Genomic DNA, 9070 nt, shown 5'->3' with positions numbered 1-9070 from the left:
CCTAACTCCAGTCTTGCCTTCTAATCCATCCACCACCATGATCTTCCCCTGGAATAAACCTTGTTCCATAATCCAACCTTCCTACTACAATGAGTGTTCTTTCTAAAATAGTTATATGATTTTATTACTATATTGCTTAAAATTTTCTATGATTCCCCAATGTTTTCGAGATAAAAGTTCAAACTCCTTAGAATGAAACACAAATCTCTCATATTATGAGCTAACACCTATCTTTCCAGGTAATTTCTAGCCATATATCCACCAATCTATGTCTCACTGTGATTGCCTTAAGGGTATTTCTTACGTGGTCAGTCCGAAACCATGGCACCAATGTAACACTTGGCACAATATAAATACTCTAAACATGTTATTTGAACAAATGAATGGTAGCAGCTTGTTTCAGCGATTTATAATCAAGATTAGAAAATAGTCAAACCTAGAAAATAAAAATGAATATGATGGTGCAACCAGTTTTTCTAAGTATATCATGTACTTCTTTTATGAGCGTACATCTCACTAACAATACTTAAGGTTTGCGTTATTAGAGTTCCATCTCAGAGAATTTTTGTCTTTGAAATCTTCCTAACGCTCAACATTGTGATCATAAAGAAGAATACTATCTTTGTGTTTCCATGGCTCTGGGAATTCTACCAGAAATCCCCATTGAAGACAGATCAACTGTTGTCCAGATAATATGGAAGATAAATGCCTCACTGTATCTCTCCAATGAGGATGATAAAAGTATCAGTACCCTTTTCTCTCTTTCCATTCCCAAGTAGCCAATGCCCTCTTTTAGGCTTTAGAATACTAAATTTCTAACATTTTTGCTCATTTAATCTCAAACAGAATTTTAGAAAAACAACTCTCACGTTTTTAAGTTGATATTCATCTTTTATCATTACTTTAAATAATTGTGAAGGATCTAAGTCAGATGTTTAGTAACTTTTATAGATGTATCCAATGGAAATTATATATGCTAGTGATTTGATGACCTCATCATCCATTTAAAAGCACATGCACAAGTTCTTGTACATGTACAAGTTTAACAACTGTAAAGTTTATATGATTCATCTCCTTAAACTTTTATTTTCATTCCACTTTCTCCATAGAATTTTCCTCTAATATTATTAGTTTATATGCTTGGAAGTTACTTTAATCATATCACTTGGGAATTCCCTGGCCGTTCAGTGGTTAGGACTCTGCACTTTCACTGCCGAGGGTTTGGGTTGGGGCACTAAGATCCCCCAAGTTGTGCGGCCAAAAAAAAAAAATCATTTCTTTACAATAAAAACATGTGGATATTAAAATTAAACATTTTAAATTTCACTTTTATTTCCTCTGGCCATAGACTTTATGTGTTAATTTTTTAAATGTTGAGTTATACATTACAAGTATTGTGAATTCGTAGTAGATTAGAAAAACAAAAATAAATGATATATTCTGATGAATAACTATTAAACAGAATAAGATTTTATGGAAAATGCATTTCTCAATGAGATTTATGGGGTTTTTAAAAATTAGTTCATGGATGAATGTTACTGAAAGCTAGAATAAACCAGCATTCTACAAAAAAAAATGCATACAAGGAAAAGAGGGACTCTTTACATAAATAAAAGGAGATAGAAAGAATTTTGATATACAAAGTCATTTGGTTACTTGAACTTCTTCTAAGGTTATATATTAAGAATTACATAGTGATCTATCATAAAAAAATTTTAAGTTGTCTAAATACTGAGTATTTAGTACTTTAAATACTTAGTAGCTGAATAGTTTTTCTATTTTGTTGGGAAGCAGAGTTGGAAACCATCCAACCTTTCGAAAGAGCTGTCACCCACTTATTCATCTTTCAGTTTCTCAATTTTGGGGAACTATATCAAAAAGGCTTTACCAAGACATCAAACTACTACTAATGAAATCTTACTCCTTCACCGGAGAAGTCACTTCTTTAACCCAGCAGACTCAAAAAGGACTGAGAAAATTAAAATATTGTTGACGGCAACAACTTTTCCAATAAAATGTTGTTAAACATTTAAAATCTCTTCATGTACTTTTGATATTTTTTGTCAAGATTTGGTGCCACAGATTTAGATTGAAGGGGCATGCCCGCTATGTAACACAAGTTGACAGTCCTCACTGTTAAACCAATCAGCCCAATAGGATTTTCTATGAGATAAATTCCAACTTCATTTTTCAATTCAAAAAACTTGGTAATATAGGTGTCCTTATGACAGTAAGCTCATTTCTGCACACTAATTCTTCAAATAGATGGAGATCCGAATGGAGCCGTAACATGAATTTCTTTTGATAATGGATCAAAAACATTGTCATGTTCACTGTTTCTTTCTAACAGTCTCTTTCCTGGCTTTCCATTCTGACTTAGTCCAAATAAGGAGTTTTCTTGCACTTTCTTTAGAAGAAGGAACTTTTCTGTAGTAATACAACTCCCAGAATACCTTTCACTAAAGCAATTCCTAAAGGGGCGTGTCTTATGGTGCAGAACTGCTGAAAGTCCCGGAGTTGAATTACACAACCATACTCTGAGACAATAACAGGCTATGTTTTATTTCAAGTTCCTACTTCCTGAAACGGAGGCCATTTGTGAGAAACAGTATATTTCAGGGAGTTTGTGCTATAATTGATTTTTTTCAGAGTTAGATTTGCTGGTTTTAAAGTGTTTCCTCTTCGAGATAAAGGTGAGTATCAGCCTTTTAATGACAAAAACGCAGTAGGTGTGGGTATAAAAGATGGCATAATTTTTAAGGATATATTTTCTTAAATTGTGACCCTTTTCCCACCTGGTGGTCTTCTCTAAATTTAAATAACTTTGGAGCCATTTGCATTTCTGAAAACTCCCTAGAAAGGCGGGGGGGGGGGGGGGGGGGGAGAAGGACCACCTACAAGCAGTAAAGTTAGAAAGTTAGGTTATTAGGAAGAGGAGAAAAGGAATTAGTTTCTTTTAAAAGTTTAAATAATGGGGACGTCCCTGGAGGTCCAGTGGTTAAGACTGTGCTTCCACTGCAGGGGGCGCAGGTTCCAGCCCTCGTCCGGGAACTAAGATTTGGCACGCCTGCTCTGCGCCGCAGAAAAAAAAAGAAAAGGTTTAAATAATAAAGTACTTCAGTTATGAGGCTTGCTACAGCTGCTAGTTGCCGGGGTCCAGCCCAGGCAGGATCCAGGGAGTCCCTTGGGAGGGGTAGAGTCGGCGAGAAAAAAAGAGACAGAGACAGGAGAGAGAGAGAGAGAGTGAGAGTGTGAGAGAGTGTGAGAGTAAGAGAGTGACTTTAATTTTTGCTCTGGTCTTATATATCTTACATCTTGTTATGTGGATTTTTCCATTAGGGGCCCCATATCCCTCCCCCAAATGTCCCAATGACTCCGCCGGAGGCCAGTCCTTATTCAGGTGATGAGTCTTCTATGTAATCATTAGTTCTTATCAGTTCTTCGCGTTCTTGTCCATAAACAATCAAACATTTTTTCCCCGTGCTTTACATCACCATTCTTGTTTTAACCCTCCAGTGGTTACAAGGGGGAGGGGAGCACAGGATAACAATCTCTAAGGGCAGGCCTCTCAGGCGCCCAGGCTTGAAGTGACAGACACATTGTTAGCAGGTTAAGCTTAATTAGTGAACTACATTCTCTATGCTACGTGACAGCAGACATACAGGACATGGACATAACATAGATACCCGTAATATTCTGTTCTTATAAGGGGAGAGTGCATGGGATATTTTATAGGCAACTTTAGTTTGACTGACCCTCACTTCAGAGGTTTGGGATAATTGTGATTGGGTGAGGCAGCATTCCTGATCACAATGCATGGCCCATTACGGCCGAATTGCCAGCATGGCCCAAGGGTGGGGATAATAAGTTTAAACATTCCTCCATTACCCGGGCCCCCTAAGGGTCTACATGTGATTTGTTTGCGGCCCATAGAATTTCCACAACACCAAGAAAGTGGGGGGTAGCCACCATTCTTGAAGGCAGCGTTGGCGCCCCTCACCCAGACAGCTCATCATTCCTAGAAAGAGAAGTAAACAGAGGAAACTCATAGTGAAACTAAATCTCGGGGAACTCCGGTACTTCCAAGATGCCTGCTTTGCAGCTCTCCCGAACCGAAGGTGCCTTCATCGGAATTCCCGCCTTGCAGGCTATTCCCGAAGTGCTCGGCCTTGCCTGAGCCTTTAGGCAATCCCCGGACGGCTCCCGGCAGCTAGTGAACATCTGGCTTTACTTATCACTGAATCGAGATGTTTGATTAAAGGAGTTGGGATTTCTTATTTGAAAAATTAACCTTGGGAGGTTTGCCTGGAATACAGAGGCAGTGATGACAGAAACTATCACTTTTATGATGGCCTCAGTAATTTTGCCAGGAAACAGATAAGGCTGGAGAATTGCTCTTCTCATTTGGGAAGAACTGAGGGGAATGGTGGATGTAGAGAAGCATTACGTAGTAGTATCTAAAAAAAAAAAAAAATCTTTCGTATTCCTATTCAAAAGAGTCGTTTCATTAACCAACTTCAGCGTTTAAAATTAGGAGTTCACTACAGTCTGTCATACAGAGTGAAGTAAGTCAGAAAGAGAAAGACAAATATTGTATGCTAACTCATATATACGGAATCTAAAAATGGTACTGATGAACTCAGTGACAAGAACAAGGATGCAGATGCAGAGAATGGACTGGAGAACTCGAGGTTTGGGAGGGGGCAGGGGGTGCAGGGGAAGCTGAGACGAAGCAAGAGAGTAGCACAGACATATATATACTACCAACTGTAAAACAGATAGTCAGTGGGAAGTTGTATAACAAAGGGAGTCCAACTCGAGGATGGAAGATGCCTTGGAGGACTGGGGCGGGGAGGGTGGGGGGGACTCGGGGAGGGGGGAGTCAAGGAAGGGAGGGAATACGGGATTTGTGTATAAAAACAGCTGATTGAACTTGGTGTACCCCCCCAAAAAATAATAAATAAAATTTAAAAAAATAAAATAAAATAAAATTAGGAGTTCAGATAACTTTGGAAAGCCACAGATTAAAACCTTTAGAATTGTTTGGAATTTGCAGGTGGGTGAGGGCGCAAAGAGAGGCAGGATCAGAAAGGAGGGGACTTGATGTCATAACATAATGGAATCTCTGCTTCTGTCTCCCTCTGCCTTTTCTTTTTCCTTAGCGCAGCTGGTACTCCTATGAGAAACAATATCTGTTTTTGGTTGGCTGATACTTCATTGTTAAGAACATTTTTAATTCCTCACATGTAATCACTGTTGCTGTACAAGTCTATACATGATGCTTAGTCTCAAGCAAAGTCTCAAGATTCTTTTGTTTCTCCTCTTTCCTCCTTGACCTCAAATTCAAGTGAACCGAAAAGAGCATTAGTAATTGTACCACAGAAGCTGTGCGCCCCTAGGTCTGAGTGGCGTCAGCAGATTACATGACTGTATGGTGTGCATTATTTTGGGTAAGGGTGGGTGTAGGTTAATTTGCCACTTGGAAGACACATCAGACCTAAACAAATGCCAAGTCAAGTCTTTATTTCCACTGACCAAAATAATTTACTTCTCTCTTCCCACCTCCTTTGTCCAGATCCTGTCTACCTGCAGCCTCAAGAGAAACAAAATACTTTAAATTATCCTAGCAATAATTTACTCTCTACTTCAAATGTAAATGGCCAAAGTTTTGGAAATACTGCCGTAATGTGCTTAAGAAGTGGATATTTTCTGAACCAGTGTAGTATCTTTGAACTTCACTGGTCCTTGGTTACAGAGCTCAACTGATAATATAATCTGTTGAATTTTCTAATTATAGATGTACAAAATATAGATAAAGAATGCTTTATCAAACTTTATCAGACCTGCAGTCCTCATGAATTGTCATAAAATTGAAGAGATGCAGAACGTAGCTAATATTTTTTTGAGATAAGAATCATAAAGAGGGTGAATTATCCCAGAGTAAGCATTATAGCTCCATTCTGTTGGTTTCATTGAGACACCATTATCTCTGAAGTGGGGGTTGAGTTGGGGCTGAAGGGTGGGAGTTGGGGAGGGCATGGTAAACATCATCTAGGTCAAGGGCCATTAACATATCATCATATGTGCCAGTCACCATTAAAATGGTCATATTGGCAATTCTTTTTGGGAATTCATTCTAGGGAGGAAATAATTCTAAGCTAAGTCCCTTGGAGACCATGTAGCTCCTATGCTAGCAGACCAGGCTGACACTGATCTTCAGTTACTTGCTGCTGAATTTTGAGAGGTGGAAATAGCATTACAGAATCATAGTTGGAAAGGACTTTAGAGACCTTAGCAAACTCCCTAATTTTATTTTTTAAATTTTTTTCTTTTCCTAACATTTAAAACAAACTTATTTTGTATTGGAGTATAGTTGATTTACAATGTTTTGTTAGTTCCAAGTGTACAGTAAAGTGATGTAGTTAATACATATACATGTATCTATTGTTTCTCAGATTCTTTTCCCATATAGGTTATTACAGACTATTGAGTAGAGTTCCCTGTGCTATACAGTAGGTCCTTGTTGATTATCTATTTTATATATAGTAGTGTGTATATGTTAATCCCAACCTCCTAATTTATCCCTCTCCCCCCCACCTTTCCCTTTTGGTAACCATAAATTTTGTCTTCTAAGTCTGTGAGTCTGTTCTGCTTTGTAAATACATTCATTTATATCATTTTTTAGATTCCACATATAAGTGATATCATATGATATGTATTTCTCTGTCTGATTTACTTCACTTAGTATGATAATCTCTAAACCCCTCCTAATTTTAGAGGTGAGGACGTTGAGGGCTAGCAGGGAAAGGTGACTTGCCTAAATTCATACAACTGGTTTGTGACAGAGCCAGAATTAAAACCCAGGTATCCTCATGTGTGATGAATGGAAAGAGCTTGGGAGCAAGAGACTTACTGTGTGGTTGGGATCCAACCTGAACAGATCACAGAGTTCAGGGAATTCATAAATAGGCAGTATCTAAAGGTTTAAGAAGCCAAGGAAGCAGATCTCTTCCCTACTGACCACAAAGGACACTCAATCTGTTCACCAGTGCTAAATACAGTTACTAATAAGTACTCATTATTCATTAATGCATATTTATTGAACATATTCTGTACAGTCATCCCCCTTTATCTATGGTTTTGCTTTCCATGGTTTTAGTTACTCTCTCCATCTGGAAACAGGAAATGAAAGTTTTCAGAAATGAACAATTCTTAAGTTTAAATTGCCCACCCTTCTGAGTAGTGTGAGGAAATCTCGCGCTGTCTGGCCGGGGCGTGAATCTCGTGAATCATAGCCGCTCGTTACTCACCTAAGAGCCATCTTGGTCACCAGACCGACTGTGGGGGCGTTGGGGTGTCTGCCTTCCTCACCCTTATTTTACTTAATAGTGGCCCTAAAGAGCCAGAGTACTGATGCTGGCACTTCGAACATGCCGAAGAGAAGCCGTGAAGTGCTTCCTCTGAGTGAAAAGGTGAAAGTTCCCAAATTCATAAGAAAAGGAAAAAAAATTACATGCTGAATTTGCTAAGATCTATGGTAAGGATGAATCGCCTATTCGTGAAATTGTAAAGAAAGAAGATGAAATTTGTGCTGGTTTTGCTGTCACACCTCAAACTGCAGCTATTTCAGGCATAGTGCGTAATTAAAAGAGAAAGCCATCAAATTTGTGCAGAAAGATATTTTGAGAAAGAGAGACCACTTTCACACAACGTCGTTTACAGTGTATTGTTACACTTGTTCTAGTTTATTATTAGTTATTGTTGTTAATCTTTTACTGTGCCTAGTTTATAAATTAAACTTTGTCATAGATGTGTATGTAGGGTATATATAGGGTTCGGTACTGTCAATAAAAATTCAGTTAACAGTCAAGCTAAGAAGAAGACATTTTTAGCATTGAAGATAGGGAAAAAAAATGATCTTTGCGGTTGAGCAGGTATTCCCACCTTTGAGGAGGTCTGGTTAATGTATAATGCGGGTGAACACTGCATACTAAAGGGGGAGGGAGGAGGTCCGAATGGACAGAGAAAGAGAATTTTACACTTAAATTTCCTTGTTCTGCTTTAAAATGGTTTCAGGCATCCACTGGAGTGGCTTAGAACCGATCCCCTGTGGATAAGGGAGCACTGCTGCATGTCAGTCTTGTTGCTGCAAGGTTTATATACATTATCTTTTTTAACAGACACTACAGTTTTGTGAGCCAGGTACTATTATTTGTCATATTTGCTTAATAAATGGTAATAATTATTATTTTCACCTCTTTGCTGTGCTGTTAGCGTGACTCCATTACTCTACCTCATGCAATACGTGTTCTCCACCTCTAATTCCAACCATTTGCTAGAACTCTGCCAGTCTTCTCTTCACATGCCTCCTAAGTGAGATAACGTACCTGCCAGACCAGACTTTCCCCAGTACCTGCAGCTGTGTCTGTCCTTCAGGTGCCTTCCTGACTTGAACAGATAACTCCGAAGGAGCTTCTGGCTTTATTCCAGGCGTCTGCATCCTGCTGTTAAGTGCACCATGCCTCCCCTATACATGATAGGAGAGATCTTTTCCTAAGAAAATGTTGGTAAAAGTTAACACTCACTGCTGAGGATTGGGATTAGTTATCTGTGTTAGGTGGGTGGTGGGGGGCAGACAGAGTGGTGAGGATGTCTAGTTCTAAAGTAAGGCTGGAAGAAGACCAGGAGATAACACATGCAGAAACCATCCCTAAGTTAAACATAGGACATAGTGAAAGGAAGTGCCACCAAAATGTGTGCAGTGTCATCAGATTTTGTTAAATCACTTCTGAATATACCCAGACATCACAACTGAGAGGCAAAAATCAGACTGCTTAATTATAGTCAAAGAATACTTTAAATCTGGAAAACTTGCACTTTTTTAAACTTCATTATAAATATAACTATGCACAGAAACAATGATATCAAAATATTTGTAGTACTTATTTATTAGTGAGACCATAGGTAATTCTTATTTCCTTTTTTACCATATTTTTCTCCAAATTTTCTACAAGTTTTGCTCTCATAATAAACTATTTCAAAAATCTAGATTCTTAAAAAATATATAACT

At 38.4% G+C, this 9070-nt stretch overlaps 1 protein-coding gene across 14 annotated transcripts in view; it reads left to right on the top strand.

The window, feature by feature from the left end:
- The first annotated feature begins 2544 nt into the window (after positions 1-2544).
- ALPK1 (alpha kinase 1) overlaps positions 2545-9070 on the top strand; it is a 137735-nt gene continuing 131209 nt past the window's right edge. For all 14 annotated transcript variants that reach the window (XM_057705119.1, XM_057705127.1, XM_057705125.1 and 11 more), the window contains exon 1: positions 2545-2693. The gene's annotated coding sequence lies outside the window, so the exon portion shown is untranslated. The remainder of the gene's footprint in view (positions 2694-9070) is intronic.

Source organism: Hippopotamus amphibius, chromosome 13, assembly GCF_030028045.1.
Source record: "Hippopotamus amphibius kiboko isolate mHipAmp2 chromosome 13, mHipAmp2.hap2, whole genome shotgun sequence".
NCBI lineage: Eukaryota > Metazoa > Chordata > Mammalia > Artiodactyla > Hippopotamidae > Hippopotamus > Hippopotamus amphibius.
The sequence above is the reverse complement of the archived record's forward strand: the minus strand, read 5'-3'. Positions and strand labels throughout refer to the sequence as shown.